Here is a 24269-nt window from a genome sequence, read left to right on the forward strand (position 1 = left end):
AGAGTAGGCATATCACTACTGATGGTATTTAACATGCTGGCATTGCTACTTAGCTACAGTTGTAGAATTGCCACAAAGATTCCATCACTGACAACAAAGTGAAATATTGATATAGTAATTAGTTTTCTGCACCATATGTTCTGATTTTTGCATACAGTTATTATGCAGCACAGATTCCTGGGCAGATGATTAGGAGAGCAGGAGTAACAGCAAGATGTAACGGTTTTCTGGGAAGAACCATAGCATACCCAATGTGACCCAAAGAGAAGCAACTTAATTTCCTACTACACCAGTCAACTTTGATACAGTATGATGACTTTTCAAAGTACATATGCACCTGGCAGGGAAGAAGCAAGTGAAACAATATTTCTCTTCCATTTGTTTTCTGTCTTTCATTTCTGTTCTTCTTCAGAGCCTGGTTGGTAGTTGCTTTTGTGATTGATAACGAACACCAGCGATTGACAGCAAGAGACCGTGCCTTTGTCCTCAGCAGTGATACAAAAGCACAGTCATAAATCATCTCTGCATATATTCTATGGCAATGAGTCTAGTCTTAATATATTTGAATACATCATTATGCAATATGTTGTAAAATATCTTAAATTACTGAAGTTCTTGCTTTTAAAATGTCCTTCCCTTTAGAGCTCCTGACTGACCTGGAGGCAGTCAGGAGGGGAAGAATCCCCTTCGTCCAGCCTGATGCCACGCCTCACTCAGGAGGGATAATTACAGAAACTTAACACTGCAGGACAGAAAAGGAAATGGCATTTCAGGAAAGGCGGGGGGAGCACTTTTATTTTGCTCCTTTAAGGACCTCATATATTGTACACCTGAAACTAATATAGCACTGTTATTTTTTTAAAGAACCTCCTGTATTAAAACTTGATACGTAGATTGATATTAGGGACCCTTCTGAAGCAGCATAATTTTCTGTTGAAAAATAAATGAGAGATTATATTCTCTGCAGGTTGACTCTTTTCCCTTTTTCTAAGAAATGTCAAATCACAAAAAAAATCATCTTATCTTAAAGCTATGTGTCATTGTCATTTCGTTTATGACATAAAGCCACTGAGTGCCCTGCCTTCCTTCCTTCATAGGAGATCCAGTACAAAACACTCATCAAGTTTATAGATATATGCAGTTTATCATGTTTCCTAAATATATTTATTCCGCAGAACACTTAAAGACTGTTGTTATTACTGAGCATTTGTCCCTAAGCATCTCAGCTCTCTTTAGGGAAGTTGCAGGACTGTGGAAGGAGGGGGAGAGCTGAAGCCAGTGTGAGGGAGGGAGTCCTGACTGCCTCACAGTGGATACTACAAGAGAGAGCCGCCCTCAACTCTGGGGTTTTACCTCTGCTATGCCTTTCCCAGAAACTGCTGCAGATATGACAATCGCCACCCACAGCGGTGAATTAAAGATTCCACCTGGAAAGAACAGCTTTCTCTGTCACTTGGAGGCAACTAGGGTTAAAGAGAAACAATGATTGTGACACATGATAAATGTTTTAGCCTGAGGTTAGATGGAGATTTTTAGCTTTTTTTTTTTTTTTTAATCAATTTACTCATCTTTTTCTTGGGACTGCCATCTAGCTATCTAGTGATGGTTTCTTCTACTGAAAATGGGTATAATGAATTGTGTATATAATAGTTTCCCATTGCTGTTTAACCACTGCCATAAATTTGCCAGCTTTAAGCAATGCTCATTTCTCATCTAGCAGTTTCCATGGGTCAGGAATCTGGGCATGGCTTAGCTGGGTTCTCACTAAGCTGTATCTGGGTGGCAGCCAGGGCTTTGATTTGATGAGAGGCTAAACTGGGGAAGGATTCAGGTGCAAGTTCCTTCAGGCTGTCGACACAAATTATTTCCATGTAGTTGTTAAGATTCATGGCTGTTTTCTTCCTCAAAACAAGCCAGGAAAAGACAGTCAGTCTGCTCACTATAGAGTCCTACATACATCTCATCACCTTTACCCTATTCTGGTGATTGGAAGCAAGTTCCAGGTTCTACCCACACTTGAGAAGAGAGTGTGAACACCAGGAGGCAGGCATAGTGAGGTCTGCATGCCTACCTGACATATAGTGATCTCTGTGCCACTGGGATTGAATGGACATTTGATATTATATATGAAATAATTGTAAGGATAAAATTATAAACAGATAATATGGGCACAGGTGAGAAAGATGACTTCCTTTCTCCCTCTAAAGAGAGAATCCTTAAATAATGAATGCTATCATTTCATAATGTGAAGTATCTGAGGAAGAAAAGAGATAGATTGACCTAGATATTTAACAGCCTCATATGGACTGAATATGTGTGACACACCCCCCCCCAATTCATATATTTTAGCCTAACGGCTAATACGATGCTGTTTGGCGGTGGGGCCTTTGAGAAGTAGTTAGGTGTAGATGAAGTCATAAGGGTGGGTGCCCCCTGGTGCCACGTCCTTTGGAGAAAGACCAGGGCTCTTTGGCTCTCTGCCCGTGGGGGTCTAGCCAGGTTTCCTTCTACAAGCCAGGAGACAGCACTCATTGGCATTTTGATTTCCCACTTCCCAGCCTCCAGAACAGTGAGAAATAAATGTCTATTTTTCAGGGCACCTAATCTATGGTATTTTATTATGGCAGCCCAAGCTAATACGCAGCCTATATTTTCTTCTGTATTATCAAATTTTGGTTAAAATCTCCTCACTGTGTGTATATAGATTGCTGAACTCAATTTTAGCTATGACATACTATAAATCAGTTGATTTAAACAATGAATCATTTTCCCTAAAACTTTTTAAAAATTAAAACTAGTTACGCTTTATAGAACACTTTATTTTCAATGCATTTTTTTTCTGCACATATCAAGAATGTGAAAGTGAGTGAACACACTTAATTTCTCTCCAGAAAGCTGTATGCAGTGCACTTTAAAAAGGCGCATGTGCTGCATGTAAAAATATCTCATCTGCATAGTCATGTCAGCTGCAGATTTAAATGACAAAAACAGTGGTCAACAGCGTATGAGTAATTGGAATCACAGGAAGAACTGAGGCAAGACTACTGAGTAGGATTCTACGGCGCTTATCAGGCAAGCACAAGTGGGACCATCTCAGAAAAAGCATTTATTCTCAGGATATGTAACTCAAGTGGAGCCTATAATTATTTAGAAACACAACTAGCTTTAAGGGATGGCTTACGTATTAAAATGTAAAATAACAAGTGATTTATACTGTCACTGGGTAGGCTTAAATTTGTGTATATATCCATTTATGTCTTTTCTCTGCTTGCATTAAATGAAGACCCACTGCATTTAAACTGCATAAAAGGTTTAGGAGGGTACACAGAAATAAATGTCGCTTGGTTTATAATACCATGGTACTAAGATCTGTTCAGACATTCATATAAATATGTTTATTTTGTACCCCTTTTCAGAATGGAAAGTGAGAGAGACTATCCATGACAGACAGAAGGTGGGCATTTTGGATATTTCTGTGCGTAGACTTGTTTTCTTGATTATTTTCAAGCCATCTGGGGATAGCAGTAGGCAAGTACTCTCCTCCATTCCCTTGGAAAATTGCCTGTCTGTAATGGGGAGTCTTGGGCAGCATGAGGACCAAGTATCCCCAGGGATAGAGGAGAACAGCAAAAGCTTCATTCAAGAGAATACTGAGTGCGCCCAGCACTCTTTCCATACAACATGCATTCACACACACACACACACACACACACACACACACACACTCCCAACATTCAAATTTCATTTGCTTTGTTTTTTCCTCTTTCAGAGATGTTCTTGTCTCTTATTATATGTAGCCCAAGCTTGCAAACATGTCTAAGAAACACAGATATTCACTACATCTCAGGAAAAAAAAGAATAGCATTCCTTCACCACAGAAAAATTACGTTCACCACATCAGAAGCAGTGTGGTTAATGGTGAATGCCCTGAAGAGTGACTCAGATCTGCTTCTGAATCCTGCCCTGCCTTTTACTGACTGAGGGAGTTTGTCTGGAGCAGTTGTTCTTTGTTTTTTGTTTTGAGAGAGAGAGCACACGCATGTTTATGCCCCATGCATGAGCTGGGGGTGCGGGGGAGGAGCAGAGGGGCAGAGGGAGATGGTGGAAGGTGAAAGAGTCTCAAGAGGAATTTGTGCTGAGCTCAGAGGGAGCCTGACATGGGGCTAGATCTCCGGACCCTGAGATCATGACCTGAGCCTAATCAAGAGTCAGAGGTTTAACCAACTGTGCCATGCAGATGCCCCTGAACCAATCATTTTTAATATTTATGGGTCATTCTTTTGAGAATTTGATAAAAAAAATATAGAAATTTTACCCAAAGGAGCATAAATGTGAAAAATGGACCATACTTGTCAGAGTTTACAGATATCTTAAAAATCCAACAGAATGTTAGAGGAGCCCAAAGTTGAGTTTAAGAACTTAGATAACCTTGAATCTGCCACACTTCCATTCCCTGCTATGGCCCCAGCTGTTAAGTCCAGTCCCTATATAAACAAAGTGATTTGAAACAAATGAAACACAAAGACTCAGGCCCTGGTTTTAGCCTGAGTTTGACCCTTAGATGAAACTATTTCTGAAACTGGGGAGGTATAGGTAGAATCACCCTCCCCAAAAGAACTCACAAGATAGGATCTGGCATTTAAGCATCCAGGCCAATATGCAATTAACAGTACCAATGAAATGCCGCCATTATATATCGCTCCCTGGAAACTAAAAAGCATTTTAACGCAAAAGTGTTTCCATGACATAATGCTGGTCAAAGAAAAGCTTTAGGCTAAATAAAAGCACTTTTTAATGAATAATCATTTGAATAATAAAATAAAGAAAGCCACTTAAATTTTATGCTCAATATATAAATTCTCAGAACTATTAATGATCTTAATACCTATAGTCTTATGCTTTGTTTACACTTAGAAAATAAAAATGCCTTTTTTTAAATCTGGAAAATCTTAGTGGCTGGAGTGTCTTCGAATTTCATGGATCTAAGCCAAAATAATTATGGTCCAGAATATTTAATTCATCATCCACAAATGGGTGCAAATTAGAGTGAGATTACGAATGAGATATAATGCATATTTTGCAATGGTCACCACACTGCATAACTAACTGATAGTTTTCTTGATCGAATGCTTTTTTTCTGATAGTTTTCTTCATAAAGTACATTTTCTCTGACATGCTTTCAATAAATTTATATCATTTTTCTAAGTATGAAATTATCTCTATATATAACTCCAGGCAAAATAAATTTATTCCTATAATTTTCATGGGCATTTTAGCAGGAATGAAATCTGGAGATGACAAATGACATCAGTTGATGCCCAAGCCATTTTTGAAAGTCTTCCGCATCATTATTCCTCATGATTGCCAGACAGCTGTCACAGTTGCTTTAAATGTGAAAGGACATCTTAATACGTTCAGACATTGAGTCTTGGTGAATCATACTCTACTGATATTATATCACTGGAAGAACGGAAAATAGGAGGATCAGAAAATTGGAATCCTCTCAAATGTCAGGCAATCATTAAGCCCCTTATTGCATTAAATTTTTAAATCTCTTTAATAATAGACCCTCCTCTTGCAGTCATTCCAATCAATTATTATTATATTTTAAAAATGTAACTGCCTGGTACATAAAACTAATTTTACCAATTTTATGTTACTGAATATAAAATATCAGTTAATGTTGAGATTTTTTTCCTAATACAAGATTATATTTTACAATAATTATATTGAAACTTCATTTCCTATGTGGATGAGACAATAAAAGGACATTTTATTTCCTCAGAATAGAGTGGACAAGGGATACATTCTGATGCAAATTAATTGCATATTAGTAGACTAGTGTCACTTCTGGCTCAAGTGAGGCCACCAGGCTTCCAGCCTCCTGATATGATTGGGACAGACACTGCTGATTGCCCACCAAATGTCCATTCCCCGTTATTTCTTACCAATAAAATTCTACTTTTGTTTTGGGCAGCGTTGTCCCTACAATAAAATGTTTCCAGAATCACTTGCACCTAGAAATGGTGAAACGGTAGGTCTGGATAAGAAGTTACTAGAAGTCACTAGAAGAGCTTCTAAAAAACTTAGCAAGTTTTTGTTTGTTTCTCTCTCTCTCTCTCTCTCTCTCTCTCTCTCTCTGTGTGTGTGTGTGTGTGTGTGTGTGTGTGTGTGTGTGTGAATTTTTGCCTCTCCTCCTGGAGGTGCAAAACCATCTTGTGATGGAGGATAAAAGTCACAAATTATTGAAAAGCAAAAATGGAGATGGATCCTGGGGTAGTGAGGACATGTGAGACTGCTTACGTTGACAAGCTGCTTTGTAGGAGAGAGAAATCCTTTTTGGCTGAGCCACTGTGGGTGGGTGTCTGTGACCTGCTGCAGCCTGAGCCAACACAGTTTCCCAGCAGATGCCATGGCGCCACCCAGACCCTTCGGTTGACACTTGGTCCATTACTTCCAATTCCGATGCTTTGTGCCTGTTACTCCTTCAATGCAGGCAGCCTCAGTCTATCACTGCTAACTGAGCATAGTGTAGGAACTTGAAAACACTAGCAGAACCTTGTATTGCCCACTGACTTATTCTTCTTCAAGGAAGCCCACCATATTGCTGAGATGTGCATCAGCCAATTGGACAGACTGCCACTTCATGATCCCAAATGGGGTATTGCCATGAGTCAGTACGGCCAAGGGCTTTCCCATTTCTCCTCCCTAACTTGCTGGGAAAACAGAACAAAACAAAACAAACAAACAAAACCAAAAACCAAACCCCAAAAAGAAAGATCATAAGCTCCACCCCCCGTGACCTGTATTCTGAACTGAATTTGTGGCTTACACATGTCCAACGACTTCATAATATACACATTTGGAACATTAATTCCTGCCGTGGTTTTAGAGGACAGTTAGACCTTGAACTATTGGACTACAGTCCACATTGGAGCAACTTTTAGATCTGTGCTCCAGGAAAGTCTTCCACCAAATATGTAGAGATTGAAAACCTTTTGGGGGGGCTTTACTATATTTGAGAAAATAGACAAATTCCATAATTCTATAGTGGTGTGTTAAGTCATCTTTTAACCTGATATATCCTGATATTTAAGATTCATCATATTCTAGGGAAAAGAAAAACATTTTTGTAATCTCCTAAGAGATGAATTCAACTTCGAGTAAACTTTTGCCTTCAATACAAACATTTAAGAATTATACATATATTTATTATTTTTGAAAAACTTATAAACCTATGATGAAAGATTGTTTTTTTTTAAAATATATAGATATGTATAAACTGTACATGTCTTTTGTTTTATTCTGTTGAAATTTTTCAAGATTGTAAAATGTATAGATGGAAAAAGAGAAATAAAAATAAAAATATATATTTAAATAATTTTATATAAGCAAAAATAAGTTTTTGCGATGAAACTGTAAGTTAGAAAATATAAATACTGAGTAGACATTCATTTTTTCTAGAGAATTTTACTAATAGAATTCCTTTATACATTAGTGTTATCCATATGTTTTTTATCTAACAGAGGGCATACTTTCTACTTCAGGTACATCATTATACTATATTTTATTTTCTCAATTTCTATCATCTTTTGCTTTTAAAAAATAATTATCTGTACCTAAAATGAACAAGTTAAAGAAAGAAATTTAGAGTTTTCAGGGCACGTGGGTGGCTCAGTCATTAAGTGTCTGCCTTTGGCTCAGGTCATGATCCCAGGATCCTGGGATCGAGCCCCACATCGGGCTCCCTGCTCCGCGGGAAGCCTCCTTCTACCTCTCCCACTCCCCCTGCTTGTGTTCCCTCTGTCCTTGACTCTCTCTCTGTCAAATAAATAAATAAATAAATAAAATCTTAAAAAAAAAAAAAGAAATTTAGAGTTTTCATCATAATCATAGTTTTTCATATTGCATATTTCTGGAAAAATACATAATACATCAGTGGCATATTTCTTTTCTGTTTTTCTTAAAGGGTCAAGTCTTTAGTAATGCTTATCAAAATACCAATAATAAGTCACTGCATCTTATGATTTAGGGTTAGTAATACTAGGAAAACTCTAAAACCATGAGGTTAAATAGTAGAAATGTGACTTCTTAGCTGTGAAAAATACTGTATGCTCTAGGGAAGAAAAATTAGAAATACACAGCTTAAATGCTACCTAATGTAAAATACATTTTCTTGGGTGACTTTAAAGAATGCAAGGCCAAGTAAATTACTGAGTATTGCCTCTGTAGTTATATGAATCCAGAACTATGTGAGAATATCTTTTTATGTTAATAAGCAGGAAAAAGTACCAGTAGGAAGATTTCAAAATATGTACTGCTAATAAAATGGCTTAAAACTTTTCCACCCATATAAACTCTGCTATCTCTCATATCAGAAATATTACCAATGCTTATTAGTAAGCAATGGAGCCTATTATAAAATTTATAAAGGATTAAACTATTGTATCTCTAGTTTTATTTGTCAATAACAAAGCAAAAAAGTTTTATAGTTAAATCTATGAACTGATTAACTTATTCTATAGAGAGCACACCAGAATTTTAATCTTCCCAAACTGTGCATATTAAAATCAAGCTTTTAAATTGATTTTTAAATCAATTTAATTTAAATCAATTTAATTTAATTTCTGTGATTTTTAATTCTTATATTTTTACCAGAGTGAGTGACAGGTTTACAAGTTTTCATACATCATAAAAGTCATCATCCCCATGCAAAATAGTTTTTAAAGCAGCAAACAGAACTTTAAACAAATAATATTCTCATAATGGAAATTCAAGAACAACTAAAAAACTTTATAAATACAAAAATGTATCATTTCTTAAAGAACACACTACTATGTATTCTCTGAATAAAATGCTTATTAATGTGGGACTTCCTTACCTAAAGCATAATTTTATACTGATATTTTTGTTAAAATAAGTGTTCATCAAGTTTTGTGTTTCAAAAATACCTGTGTACACAGACACTGAAGTAACTATAATTACACATGTCACAGACATTTGAGATGTAAATGTATCAGGAAGCTTTATTGGAAATAAATCAAAGTATTATTCATATATGCTCTTTGATGTTACAACAAAACCCATAAAAAGAAATACGCCAATCTGGACACATTAAATCCTACTTTTTGAAATTGCCCAATTATGTATAAAACTAAAATAAAAACTTTAAAATCAAAACCACTCTAGACCCAAAAAACAAAAACAAACAAACAAACAAAAAACCCACTTAGAGCCTTCCTGTATTCTCAGTAAAATCCTGTATCAGTCAGGGAACCTGGGTGGCTCAGTTGGTCAAGCATCCAACTCTTGTTTTGGACTTGGGTCATGATCTCAGGGTTGTGAGATTGAGCCCTGAGTAGGTGGGCATGGAGCCTGCTTAAGATTCTCTCTCTCCCTTTCCCTCTATCCCTCCCCTCAACCTCCCTCTCTAAAAAGCAAACAAACAAAAAACAAAACAAAAAAACAACCCACCTATAACAGCCTTATTTTTCCCAAAAGCACACACACACACACACACACACACACACACACACACACACACATTGATTCTCAAATGCACATCATACTTTTTTTCCCACTTATGCTGCAAACTCAATTGAATGAATAAACATCCTCATAGATAGAACAGCTCAGTGCTAATGATTTTAAAATACAAGTTGACTCTCCATTTAAATCCAATTTCACCAATAATAGTTTGATTTTACGGAGACAAAATATAGTCTATGTGAGGACTTCTCACTAGGAAGGCCATTGGTACAGTCTCTCTAACTTTTAAAGGTCATATAATTTATTCATTTACTCGTTTAACCAAATATGTGTTGGATGGTGGGCTATATGCCCAGGAAAAAAAAAAATCAAAATGGCATGGATCCTGCTCTCAAGAAACTCAAATGAGGGAGAAAGCACTAAAGAGAAATATTACTATTAACCTCAAAGAGGTACTTCATATAAGCTTCTTCAGGAATTAACAGAGAATATAAAAGAGAATAAGTGCTCAACACATAGTAACAATATCATTCACCATGAAACTTTTCTGAGAAATATAAAATAACATATTAGCACAATGCCTATTATACATTTAGTAATTTAGTACTCAATTTTGTGAATTACTCCTTGAAATGTGTTCATTTTTTCCCTGTGTCTCCCCACTAGACCTCATTTTCCTGTTCAAGTTAAATTTTAACCTGAGCACCAGAGCAGGTATGTCTCCTGGTCAACCATTCACAGAACTGGGGCCTATTAAACTTAGAGGCCAAAGGTTTTATGGCCAGAATTAATTAATAAATAAATAAAGAAATGAAGAATGAGTAGATTGTGCATTCTAAACACTGGTAATAAATTAAACCGGACTTAATCTGAAATAAAATATGACCCCGTCTTTAAGTAATATGTATGGAAGCGAATTCTTTTGTGGGTTCATATAAATATATCAACAAATAAAATATAATGATCAACAAATAATAACTATTAGGTTATCACAGATGCTGACTAAAACAAAACAAACTTTAAAATAAAATTAACAGTAATTTTCTTCTATTAATAATCATCATCATCACTAAGAGGTATGAAAATCTTGTTTACATATTCACTCATCATAGAAACCTATGTGATAGTTTCTATCATAATTCTACTTTAAATATGACAAATATGACAGATGGGGATGTAGAGGGGTAAAGCCCATTGCCCAACATTACACAGTCAACATAGAAAGACTGTAGCATTTTTACCCATGTGTCACTGGTTCCAAAGCCTTGATTTTATACTGTTATAAACTGAAGCAGTAAAAATTGAGCAAACTATCCATGATCATATGGATAGCAAAGTGGGAGAAGGTGAATTCAGAGTAATATGAAAAGGAAAGTAATTTTCAAAATTAAAGTGTTAAGTAGGATAAGAGAATATTTTGGTAATAGTTTCCCATTCATAGAAAGATACAATTACTGTAAACTTTTTTTTTTTTAAGATTTTATTTTATTTATCTGACAGAGAGAGACACAGAGAGAGAGGGGACACAAGCAGGGGGAGCGGGAGAGGGAGAAGCAGGCTTCCCACTGAGCAGGGAGCCCGATGTGGGGCTCCATCCCAGGACCCTGGGATCATGACCTGAGCCGAAGGCAGACGCTTAACGACTGAGCCACCCAGGCGCCCCTACTGTAAACTTTTTTTGATGCACATAGCATTTCATCAACATAGGTAGTTTTAAAACGCCTGGAAATATCATGAAAAGCTATATAGGTGCAATATTAATGGGTGATTTAAAATAAGACACCCTGTTATGAATGTGCACGTGTGCACACACACACACACACACAAATGCATACAAATTGTATCTCCTTCGATATGTTTTTTTGGAGGAAGAATATTACAGCAAAGAACTGACAGACTTGGGCCCAGACAGGATAGCATAGATCCATTTCTCTATACTCACCCTGCTCAACACAACTATGATGCCTGAAAATAATACAAGAGATAACCAAAGGAGGTCTCTGAAAGGCAGAACACAAATTGGCTTAGAACAAAGTGGCAGGGCACTTTATGTGACCCACCCAACAAAAAAAAAAGAGACCCAGACTGAAGTTGGGATCCAATGTAAGCACAGAAGACAGCTCAGACAGGCTTACTCCTCCCCTGGATAAAATGAGAGTTCCTAGGACAACATCAGGAAAGCTTGGCACCGCTGACATGCAGACCAACAGAGAATCCACAGCAACAATGAGCTGGGACACTAGTTAGCCCCAGGGTCTGAGACTCTCCCATCCAGAGCCACTGGGGTGGGCAGCTCAGCCACAACAAGCAGCCTGAGAAGACTTTTGTGCCCTCCCGCACTCAGGTGATACAGGACAGAAAATGAAGAAATCCTGTCAAAGTCATGAATTGTCTACGATATGGTATCTGGTAAAGGTTTAAGATACATTTTAATTTAAAAAGCTCATAGACAAATGGATCTTCAACTCTCCCATGTTCTGCATTCTCATGCAAATTTTATCAAATCACATGTGCCATATAGAAAAAATTATATTTATTTCAAAAGGTAGTATTATTTATTATTCACTAATTAGAGCAATACAAATTCTAACAGCATGAGATAGATAGATAGATGGATAGATAGATAGATGATAGATAGACAGATGCTTCTTCTACTGGAGAAAGGTTACAAAAGCCACATACGTATATAAAAACAATATATTTTATTTTGGGCATTATGTAAATGGGACATTTAGATAAGTGAACAGCTAGGGGAGGATTTTATGTACTGAAAGTGCTTAAGGGTGATGTGAGAAGAACAGTTTTTAATGTCAAACTGTCTTCACAACAGGGAAATTGTGAAGTAAACTATAAATTTTAATATCTAATGAAAACTTGAAACCTGAAATAGGTTCATCCTAAATAATGTAACCCAATTATATAGTCTCTACTAACATGTAAAGCTGTCCATCAGTCTTATTTACCTCAGTTCACTGAGGTGAATTTTTATATCAGTATAATAATTAAATGTATAAATAAGACTTAATTCTATACCTTCAAAGCCAAATAGATGTTATTTCTATGGTGATTAATCATGTACATTTTATTAGTTTTTAGATGTCTTATTGGTATGAATATATTTATAACTCTTCTTCTGTTGAATATTTAGATTTAAAGTGCTTATTTATACCACTGGTGGAATATCTACCATATTTGTAACTATTTTCCATTTTTACATTTATTCATTGTTACTTTATATTTGTTGCCCATTCCTTTTGGCTTCACTGGTTTTAAGTTAGCATTTTTTAAGATTCAGTTTTCTTGCTTTTCTTAGCATGAAAATTACACTTTTTTTTTTTTTTAAAGATCTTATTTATTTTTCAACAGAGAGAGAGAGACACCGAGAGAGGGAACAGAAGCAGGGGGAGTGGGAGAGGGAGAAGCAGGCTTCCCGCTGAGCAGGGAGCCCAATGTGGGACTCGATCCCAGGACCCCGGGATCATGACCTGAGCTGAAGGCAGAAGCTTAACGACTGAGCCACCCAGGCGCCTCAAAATTACACTTCTTTAAAAAAATATTTGACCATTACACTTAAGTGACTAGGGGATAGGTGGATACATGTAATAGAGGGTATTCAGCGATACACAGGAATTATTTACCATTGGTCAGTTTCCTTGTGGTTTCACAGGAACAGCATTTAATGTGGAGAAAAATAATGCCTTTCTATTTCCTCTGGAAGAAGTGATAAATCTCATAAGCTGTCCAGATACTGACTATGAAGAATATCCTGACCATATAACTATAAATTTTATTATTTTAAATAATTTTACAAGTGTTAAGATATAACTATAAATACAAATAGTTTAAAGTCTGTTTTGACTAATGGAAAAAATAAAGTTCAACATACTTAAAGTATCCATGAAGATACAGCAAGTCTCTGGCAGAAAAACAAACAAACAAGCAAAAACTTTATTTGTGTCTTTTAGTCCAAACTTCCAAATTCTTCTAGTCAATTAATTCTGCCACACTATTTTCAAATGTAGTTTCTGTTCATACTTTCGCACCTATATTTCAAAAAGAATTATCATGGTGTCTCATTTCAAAAATAAATAGGGAAATCTGGAATCCCAAATAAAAATATCAAAATGGTGAAAAGTCTAAATTATTCTTACTTTAAAGTCTGTCTAGGTCCATTGAAGAAAATGTTAAAATAGTTTATTAATTACAGTCATTTTACATGTAAGCTGACTCATTCCATTTCCTATAAATCAGTGGGTAATCACAGAAGATTACAGACTGAAAAACTTAATCTTAAAACTGGACGGCATAAAATTTTAGAGAGACACAGCAGGAATGATGTTCAGTGTAGAGTAAAGGAAACTTCCAAAAATCATTTAAGGAAAGGGCAGTAGAAATGAGCAAACTCCCTATATCAATCTACCTGCTAACATCGTGATGGTGATAAGGCATGTTTCTTTATGAAATCCCTTCATCAGTGAAAATCTCACTTTTATCAAACGTGGGGGGGGAAAGAGGAGGAACTATTGCTTCATACTGTTGTTGAGGGGATTAAATTAGAACATGTATGTCAAGTGCCAAGTGCAGCTATATGATAAATGAGGGCTGACAAAGGAGTGAACAGATACATATCATCCTGAACAGCTTATCATACTCTGCCACAGTCTTCAGCTCAGAGGGTCTGGAGTAAAATATATGAATAGAAGACAATATCAGAAAAAGGCAAAATCTGAATTACTGTGAGTTGGGGCACAAAAAATCCCTGATGGGAGGCGGCTTTGGTCCCTAAATAGAGGTGAGCTACAACCAACCAAAAGAGCAGCTCCAGAAGCAGCAACAATAGTTTTTAGGTGAATGATAATTTTTAGACACACACATATCTATATGCAAATATGAAACTAAGATGATTTGGTATCTTTTTACTTATGTTGTAAACACACCGGTTTTGAATTGAAAGACACAAGATTTTTGAAAATAGCTACTACTCATTTTTTACTTGTATATTTATATACTTACTCTACTATATTGCTCTGAGATTTGTTGTTTTATACTATAACTCTTTTTAGCACACAAATGAAAGATTTATAGCCTTAATAAAAAATATATATATCTTTAAATTATCTAGTTTCTCTCCTTCCCACACTACCCCTACCAATTTCCATGTCATCTTTCTTACAAAACAACTTTTATCTGTACAAAGTATCAAACTGTGAGTCATATGCTTTTAATCTTGGATTTTCAAAAAGTACTTAACTTTCTGTCATTTCTATCCCCGCCATGACTTTTCAAGCAAAAATACTCTCTGGCTATAATGATTCAAACAAAAACCAAAATCTCAAAAATCTCAAAAAACAAAAATTTTAAAAAGATCTCAAAGACAAAATTATTTGTAGAAAGCAACCTATCCATTAAACATGACATCATATAATAAAAAGGTTAAAAACATAGAGAAACAATTGCCTCATGGAAAGAGGGAAACAAAGCATGGACTTTTGCAAGAGGGTAGATAGCTAGAAATAACAGATGACAAGGAAATTACATTAAGCCATTTGTAAGAAATAGCTTAGAAATTCTACAATTTTGCTAGAATATGCCCCCAAAAGATGTTTTGTGGCAAACTGCATATGCATTATTGTTCAAGATGGGAGATAGCTCCCCTTAAGCACAAACATGTATGACAATTATTCAGGGAATTATTTTAACTTCTCAGTTAAACTTGCACAGTTGCACAGTTGCAAACTGAATAAATCCTAGAGTTGTAAATTCTATTACTACCCTATCTTGAGATAAACAGAGCTGTCTTTTGCTTCCTCTAAGATGATTTCAAGATCCCTCATTTCTCCCTACTATGTGATTCCATGAAAAACTGATTTAACTGGTCATATTCACTCTCAATATTTCTAGATGAAATATCCTCATGGTTTAATGTATCTCTAAATGTATACAAACCTAATCTCATATAATTTGAAAAATCAAAAATTTTCAGTTCCAAAGTTTTCCTCATAAATGGCCCAGATCAGGGCACCTGGGTGACTGGTCATTAAGCGTCTGCCTTCAGCTCGGGTCATGATCTCAGGGTCCTGGGATCGAGCCCCGCCTCGGGCTCCCTGCTCGGCAGAAAGTCTGCTTTTCTCTCTCCCACTCCCCCTGCTTGTGTTCCCTCTCTCACTGTGTCTCTCTCTGTCAAATAAATAAATAAAAGCTTAAAAAATAAATAAATGGCCCAGATCCCCCACATTGCTAAATGATTCAACCATTAATACAAAATTTTAAATAGACGAGAATAGCTCAGATACATTTGAAAAGAGAATCAAGACCTTACATGCAGAGTATCAAGACCTGCTGTATAGCTAGAGTAATTATAAGGTTGTTTTGACCAATGTTATGTGATAGGCAAACAGAGCACAGAAAAAGGATCTTCATGTATCTGACCATCTGGTACGTAACAAATGTGTTATGGAGATCAGTGGATGTTATAGGCTGAATCGGGTCCCCCACAAAAGTCATGTATTGAAGTCCTAACCGCCAGTACCTCAAAATGTGAGCATATTTGGATATAGTCTTCACAGAAATAATTAAGTTAAAATGAGGTCATGAGGGTGAGCTCTACTCCAATGTGACTGGTGTCCTTATAAGAAGAGGACATTTGGACACAGACATGTATAGAAGCACTATGTCATGTGTAGACACAGGGAGAATATAAGCATCTACAAGCCAAGGAGAGAGGCTTGGAACAGATCTGACTTGACAGCCTCAGAAGGAACACCCCTGCTGATACCTTCCTCACTCCTGGACTTCCAGCCTCTAGAACGGTGAGAAAATGATTTGTTTGTTTAAGTTGCCCAGTTTTGGGTACTTAGTTGTGGCAGCCTTAGCAAATTAATTTAAGTACTTTCTACTCATTTGAGAGATTAGGGAAGGATACTTCTATTGAAGCAATCTGCGAAAATGTAGGATAGGATGTTAAAGGTCCATGAAGGAATTTAGATTCATTTAACCCAACTCCCTAATTGTAGAAAGAATAAAACTGTGGCTTTTTTTCAGTGTGACTTGCTCAGGAATATACAGCGAATTATTGGTGGGGTTAGCCTACAGAACTAGTCTTCTACCCCATGCTCTCTCACAGGTTTTCCAGCTTCCCATTTTCTACATTGTTCTCAGCTGTCATAGGGTTTGCCCAAATTCAATAGTAGGTATATACCTGTGTTTGGATTATAAGGTAAGGACCCACATAATTATAATCTTGGTTTCTTAGTATTTATGTAAACAAATGGTCCTGTAGATTCCCCTTTACATAACATGTAGATGACAATTTTTGTGACAGATCATTTCAAGTAGAAAAAGGTAAGTACATATTCTGGATGTTTTGTTTTGTGTATCTGGAACAACAAAAATGGAGTTGCAAATTTGTCATGTGATTTAATACAATTTTCACACATTATATATTCAATAAAAGTTGACAATATTAGGACTGTTGGTTAAGTAAAATGAACAGGTGACATGAACCATTCCATACATTAATGTGGGGATAATATGCTATATTTTAAAAAGCATCAGTAAATAGATGAATGGGTATGAAAACACTTCTTCCAGAAATGCTCATAGTAAAAAATATTGGAAACAACTTGACTTTTCCTCCAGTAAAACTAAATTGAATATCCATGCTAAGAATATTATGCTGCCATTAAAAGGGAAGGCTAACCTTTACATTTATTGTCTTGAAGTAATATCCATGAGATGTACATTAAATAATGAATCAAATTTAAGTAATTTTTTTTAGAGAGAAAGAGAGAGAAAAAGAGAGAGAGAGAGGCAGAGGGAGAGAGAGAATCTTAAGCAGGATCTGTGACCAGCGCAGAGCCCAATACAGGGCTTGATCCCACAATCCTGAGATCATGACCTGAGCCGAAATCAAGAGTTGGACATTTAACCAACTGAGCCACTCAGGCGCCCCTAAGTAAATATTTTAAATGTTGATACCAATGTGCATTTACATATTTATATGAGCATGGCAAATGTAGTTAAATGATCCACACTTTGAAGGCACAGTTAACAAATGAGATAACATCACAGAATATATGATATCCATAGTTTATGGCAGACAGATATTATTCTGCTAATTATAGATGGTAAATTTAAGAAGTGACCAAGCTCTTCATTCTTTTGGTACTTGGTGATACTGGGTCTATCATCTGTAGACTGGAATGGTGCAAAAGATATAAGATAGATTGAATGATAAAGAAAAGACCTGGATTTGATAACTAGAATCAACAAATATGCTCCTCTTTATTCTCTTTAAAACTTTCCTTCCTATAAGAATATATCTTCCTAAATTTTTCCTAGTTTGGAAAATTAAATTTTCCTTTTGTTATATTTTACTTTACATATAAACAATGTCAGATTTACTGCAGAAAGACAAATGTAATATATTAATTGGGAGTATTTATTAGCCATATTAAAATTAGAAAAATGTTCAGCATTTAATTTATTAAATAGAGGAGAGACACTCAGAGACACTGGCGTTATTATATCTGTGTTAAGACAGGCAATATTACCAACACTTTGGAGATCCAAATTATGTTTTAATCAAAAGTTAGGAGTAAAGGCAGATTTCAAATACAAAATAACAAGGAACAAAATTGGATTAGAAGCAAATCCTCTTCAGGAGAGAAAGGCAAACTATGATCTGATTATATGAGTACAATTAAAATTAAAGATTGTTCTGAGGCAATAATTTTCTTTACAAAACTTTGCTATTTGTGGCTGGAGTTTAGATATACACAGTGCACAAGGCTAATTCCAAAAACTTTACAGTTACTTACTTTCTTGAAGAAGGACAGAGACAGTAATAGTGAATTTACTTCGTATTTGCTCAATTCTCTTCTCTCTTTCCTTTGGGGTTTAATTCACATTGTGACAATCAAAAACAAAAAGCTTTATTGTCATGAAGTATTTGGTTGTATTAAACAGTAGTAATGATTGATATATTTAACATATTTTGTTTAATTATAAACCCATGATTGGACACCATAGGAAGCAACTTATAGGTATCTATGTCTAATAGCAGATTTCTGGAAGTATATTAACTTAAGTCTATTCCTGAGATAGCCTCACAATCGCTGTTCAAAATAGGTGGCATGTTGGAAAAACACTGAAATTAATCCAATTGCTTTAAGTAAATATGCACTCAAATGTGTCAAAAATTTCATATAAAGGTATTTATCTACCAAAATGTATTAACAGTTATGTTTTTCATGTGATGACTTTCATAGCAGCAGAAGGTCAGAGAAACATAGTTAAGTGATTTCTACAGGTAGAAAAGAAAATAGGCCACTGGCTGTAGAGTCAGAAATCTGAGCTCTAAACTCTCGTATCTTAGACAACAGAGACAATGTGGGGAGGTGTCTTCCTAGAAGCTAATCTGGCTCTTAGTATTACGTCAGTATGGACTTGAAGAATTACACAGATGCTAAGGAGCTTCAAATGCCACTTGCACACTTCCCAGTAGTTTGACCTGGGTCAAAAATTTCATCTCTCTGCATCAGTCCCTCATTTATTACATAGAGAAAATAAGAATACTCACCCACAGGGTGGTTATACACAGAGTGATTTTTTGAAATTTAATTGAGGTAATCAGAGGAATCATCATTCTTTAAAAGATTCACTTATTTATTTTAGAGAGAGAGAGAGAAAAAGCATGAGCAGGAGGGGCAGAGGGAGAGAGAATCTCAAGCAGACTCTGTGCTGAGTGCGGGGACTGACGCAGGGCTCCATCCCACAACCCTGAGATCACGACCTGAGCCGAAACCAAGAGTCTGACGCTTAACTGACTGAGCCACCCAGGTGCCCCATCATTTTCTTTTATTAACACAGTTATAAGATTTTTTAAAAAAAGCTTTCTTAAATATATATAAGTGAATATAATACAAAAATATGCACATGTATAATATAGAATCTGCCCTGCTCACTGAGGGGAAGAGACAAAGTTGATAGTTCACAAACCCAATGTAGTTAAATTCTGTAGAGAAAGTACTAGAGGAGTCACACAGAGAAAAAGCTCAGGAGTTCTAAAGAGGGTGGACTTTCTCAGTGCTGAAATGACTGATTCTTGATAGCCATATACATACTACCCACAGCTGTGGAAAGAACCATTGGAAAAGATGAGAAAAAATGCCCATGAAAATCACAGAAGCCTAGAAATACTCCCTGTCCCCCTCAGACAGAAACAAAAGACCCTGTAATCCAGAGAACACTGGGTAGAGACGTAAAACTCTCCATCTTAATGGTGTCACAAAATTAACCCAATATTAAAGGCTGCTTTAAATGTCCCCTAATAGATCATAAAAGCAATTTCAAAAAGAATATAACAGATTTCTGCTAGTGTAACTGTAGTTGAGGATAAAACCTCAAATACATATATAGGAATATAAAAAAATCCATCACCTGATTATCTAAAAACACAAAGTTTGGCAACTAATAAAAAATTTCCATGTACACAAAAGAGCAGGAAAATATGACCCATACAAAAAAGAGGACACAGTCAGTACAAACAGACCATGAATTGACACAGAAAATAAAAATAATAACAGACATGAGAATTAAATGAGCATTGTCATCAGTTTGCTCCATATATACATGGAAGTGAAAGAAAGCATGGACTTGATGAAAACAATGAAATAAATTTTTAAAAATTCAAATCACACTTCCAGAGATTAAAAATGAAATATGTGGGGTAAAAATTACATTATCTGGGTCAATAGCAGATTCTATAACACAGAGGAAAGATCAATGAATTTGAATGTACAGCAATAGAAATTATCCAAAATGACTCAGAGACAGAAACAAGTCTAGAAAAATCTGTGGACAGAATCAACAACCTATGAAATGATATCAAGTGGTCTAATATATGTGCAACTGAAGATGGAGAAGGAGGAGGAAGGTGATCATATTGAAAAATCAATGGTCTCAAATCTGACAAAAAATATAAACACAAAATGCCACAAGCTCAATTGATTAGAAAAGTCCTTAAGGGAAAAACAAGAACAACAACAAAAAACTAAGGCACATTCTAATTTAACAATGAAGTGTCAAAAAACAATAATAAAGAGAATTTTAAGAGCAGGCAGAGAATAAACACATTATGTACACAGGAAAAGACAAAAGAAGAACAGGCATACTACATAAGCTAGATGGCAATGGGAGGTCATGATTAAGCAAAAATAATGAATGTGTTTTTTCTGTTTAAAAGATATGTACAAGTAAATTGCATGATAACACTTTTACAAAGGACAGGAGGAAGCCAATAGAATACTGTTCTAAGGTCCTTATATTTTAAGTGGCATATTGTTAATTTTTTTAAAGTTCAGCTGTGATAAATTAAAGACATATATTACAATACCTACAGTACTAACCCAAACAAAACCAGAGAGGTGTAACTAATAAGGCAGATTAGAAATGAAAATAAATCAAAGAACTACTCAAATAATCTAAAAAAATGGGAAAAAAAGATAAAAAAGGAAGAACATATGAAATGAGCAAAAAACAACATGATGGTATCATATCAATAAAAAATAAATTAAAAATGATATTTCAGATTGGAAAAAAAAAGATCAATGCCCACCTTTATGGTGCCTTCAAGAAACCCACTTTAAATATAGACACAAATAAGTTAAATGCAAAAGAATGAAAAAAGGACAACTAAGATGTCCTTTAGTAGGTAAATAGATGGATAAACTGTGGTCCATCCAGACCATGGAACAGTATTCTGAGCTAAACCAGAAATGAGCCATCAAGACATGGAGGAACCTTAAATGCATAGTACTAAGTGAAAGAAGTCAATCTGAAAGGGCTATATACTGTATGATTCCAACTATATGGCATTCTGGAAAAGGCAAAACTACAAAGACAATAAAAAAAAATGTGGTTCTTAATGTCCTGGTGGAGGGGGCTGGGGAAGGGGAGAGATGAATAGGTATAGGACAGAGGACTTGGGAGCTAGTGAAAATGTTCAGTATCACAACAACGGATGTCATTATATGTTTGCCCAAACCCATAGAGTGTACAACAGCAACAGTGAACCCTAAGGTAAACTATAGACTTTGGGTGATTATGATGTGTCCATATAGGTTCATCCTTGGTTAAAGGGGAAAAAAAAAAAAAAAGTACTTATCTGGTGGACATGTTGATAATGAGGAGGCAATGTATATGTGGGGGCAGGGGGTCTATGGGAAATCTCTGTACTTTCCTCTCAATTTAGTTGTAAACCTAAAACTGCTCTAAAAAAGTTAAGTCTTAAAAACAAAAAGATGCTAACATACTAACTTATTTTTTTTAAAGTTGGAGTGGCTATATTTATCTGAACCCAGTAGACATTAAAGCAAAGAATATTGCTGGGAATAAAAAGTGCCATTTCCTGATAAAAAAAAGAATAAACTGGGGCGCCTGGGTGGCTCAGTCGTTAAGCGTCTGCCTTCAGCTCAGGTCATGATCCCGGGATCCTGGGATCGAGCCCCACATCGGGCTCCCTTCTCCGCGGGAAGCCTGCTTCTCCCCCTCCCACTCCCCCTGCTTGTGTTCCCTCTCTCGCTGTCTCTCTCTGTCAAATAAATAAATAAATAAATAAGAATAAACTTATTAGGAATACATAACAATCCTAGGGACGCCTGGGTGGCTCAGCCGGTTAAGGATCTGCCTGGATCAAGTCCCCCATCAGGTTCCTTGCTCAGCGGGGAGCCTGCTTCTCCCTCTGCCTGCCACTCCCCCTGCTTGTGCTCTCTCTCTCTCTCTCACAAAAAAAATCTTTAAAACAAAAACAAAAAACAAAGGAACACGTAGCAATTCTAAATATGTATGCACTTAATAATAGAAAGTCAAAATGCATGAAGCTAAAACTGATAAAACTGTATAGAAAAATAGACAAATTGGGGCACCTGGGTGGCTCAGTCCTTAAGCGTCTGCCTTCGGCTCAGGTCATGATCCCAGGATCCTGGGATCGAGCCCTGCATTGGGCTCCCTGCTCTGTGGGAAGCCTGCTTCTCCCTCTCACACTCCCTCTGTCTGTGTTCCCTCTCTCGCTATGTTTCTCTCTGTCAAATAAATAAAATCTTAAAAAAAAAGAAAAAGAAAAAGAAAAATAGGCAAATTAACACTTATATTTGTTGGTTCAATACACCTCTCTCAATAATTGATAAAACCAGCAGAGAGAAAACCATTAAGGATATGGAAGACTTGAACAACACTATCAACCAACTTGACCTAATTAACATTCACAAAATCTTCCATCCTTCAGGTATACATCCACATTCAAGTGAACAGGGAAGATATGCCATGAGAAAACATTCTGTATCATAAAATAAATCTCAGTAAATTTAAAAGGATTCACATCATGCAAAGTTTGTCCTCTGACCATATGGGATTAAATTAGAAACCAATAACAGGAAAATAGTTGGAAAATCTGCAAGTATTTTGAAATAAAACAAAACACTTTAATTTTTTTTTTTCACTTTAATTTTTTTTAAGAGAGACAGAGAAGGAGGAGCTGGCGGTGGGGAGGAGGGCAGAGGGAAAGAATCCTAAGCAGACTCCACACCAAGCATGGAGCCCCATGAGGGCTCCAAGGGCTCAATATCATGACCCTGATATGATGACCTGAACCAAAATCAAGAGCTAGACACTAAACCGACTGAGCCACCCAGGTGCCCCAAAACAAAACACTTCTGAATAACCCATGGGTCAAATAATAAATGAAATTTTAAAACTGTTATTTGTAAACCAGAATGTTTCATTTCAAAAGCTTTTTTCAAAATAATTATTTAGTAAATATTTTATTTGAGATAACAATAAACTAAAGAAAGCAATTCATAAAAACAGTTGATAGAAATTAATTCAAGTTGGGGCGCCTGGGTGGCTCAGTCGGTTAAGCGACTGCCTTCGGCTCAGGTCATGATCTCAGGGTCCTGGGATCGAGCCCCGCATCGGGCTCCCTGCTCCGCGGGAGGCCTGCTTCTCCCTCTCCCACTCCCCCTGCTTGTGTTCCCTCTCTCGCTGTCTCTCTCTCTCTCTGTCAATTAAATAAATAAATAAAATCTTAAAAAAAAAAAAAAAAAAGAAATTAATTCAAGTTGATGCTTAGAAATGACTCAAGAAACTGTTTTAATTATTCTATAACATAGTCTGGGTAATTGATGAGCAGAGATGTACGGCATATATACCAGTTACACGTACATGCCGAATTCATGGTCTCTCTAAATGCCCTACCGAATGAACTAATTTAGAGTACTCTGGACTATTTTATCCTCCTCCTTCAGCTACCTAGAATTCTATCTCCTTTCCCCCAATGTTCTGTCTATACCAACACCTTTAGTGTCCTAATTTGTTTACATGAGAATCTGACATGCTCACCTCTATGCAAGTTGCAAAGTTTTGTTTCACATTGTTCAAAGGAGGCAGGCTGAGGGAAGTAATTCATCATTTAAATTATTCTCTCATTGAAATTAAAGCACTAAGAGAAATGTCAATGAATATCATTCCAAAGTAGTGCATTTTTAGGACTATTTCCTAATACCTCTGTTTTACTCTGGGCAAAAGAAGCCATCCTTGATACCAGGACAGGAAGTACAGCACACCCAGCACAGGAAGTACAGCACACCCAGCACAGGTAGTACAGCACTCCCAGGACAGGAAGTACAGCACACCCAGCACAGGAAGTACAGCACTCCCAGGACAGGAAGTACAGCTCACCCAGCACAGGAAGTACAGCACTCCCAGGACAGGAAGTACAGCAC

This window comes from Phoca vitulina, unplaced genomic scaffold (assembly GCF_004348235.1).
Source record: "Phoca vitulina isolate PV1807 unplaced genomic scaffold, GSC_HSeal_1.0 scaffold27, whole genome shotgun sequence".
NCBI classification, from domain to species: Eukaryota; Metazoa; Chordata; class Mammalia; order Carnivora; family Phocidae; genus Phoca; species Phoca vitulina.